The sequence below is a fragment of the Fulmarus glacialis genome, unplaced genomic scaffold, assembly GCF_000690835.1.
Source record: "Fulmarus glacialis isolate BGI_N327 unplaced genomic scaffold, ASM69083v1 scaffold25461, whole genome shotgun sequence".
Lineage (NCBI taxonomy): Eukaryota > Metazoa > Chordata > Aves > Procellariiformes > Procellariidae > Fulmarus > Fulmarus glacialis.
The window spans coordinates 16,030-16,391 of record NW_009192583.1 but is presented as its reverse complement, the minus strand read 5'-3'; positions in this window follow the sequence as shown (position 1 = coordinate 16,391).

Below are 362 nucleotides of genomic sequence, written 5' to 3'. Positions count from 1 at the left end.
AGGTGTTTGGTGCTGGGCACGAGGGGTGCTTGGTGTTGGGTATGCCCGGGTGCTGGGTGCTAAGCATGTCCTGGTGCTGGAGATGTCTGGGGGCTGGGCTCTGGGGGTTCTGGGTGCTCGGCATGTCCCGGTGCTTGTTGCTGGCCACTGGAGGTGCTGGGCACCGGGGGTGCTGGGTGCTGTGCTGTGGGGATGCTAGGTGCGTGGCTGTGGGGGTGCTGGGTGCTGGGCATGTCCGGGTGGTGGGCATGTCTAGTGCTGGGTGCTGAGGGTGCTGGGTGCTGGGCACTGGGGGTGCTGCGTGCTGAGCACTGTGGGTGCTGGGTGCTAGGCGTGTCCAGGTGCTGTGTGCTGAACTCTGG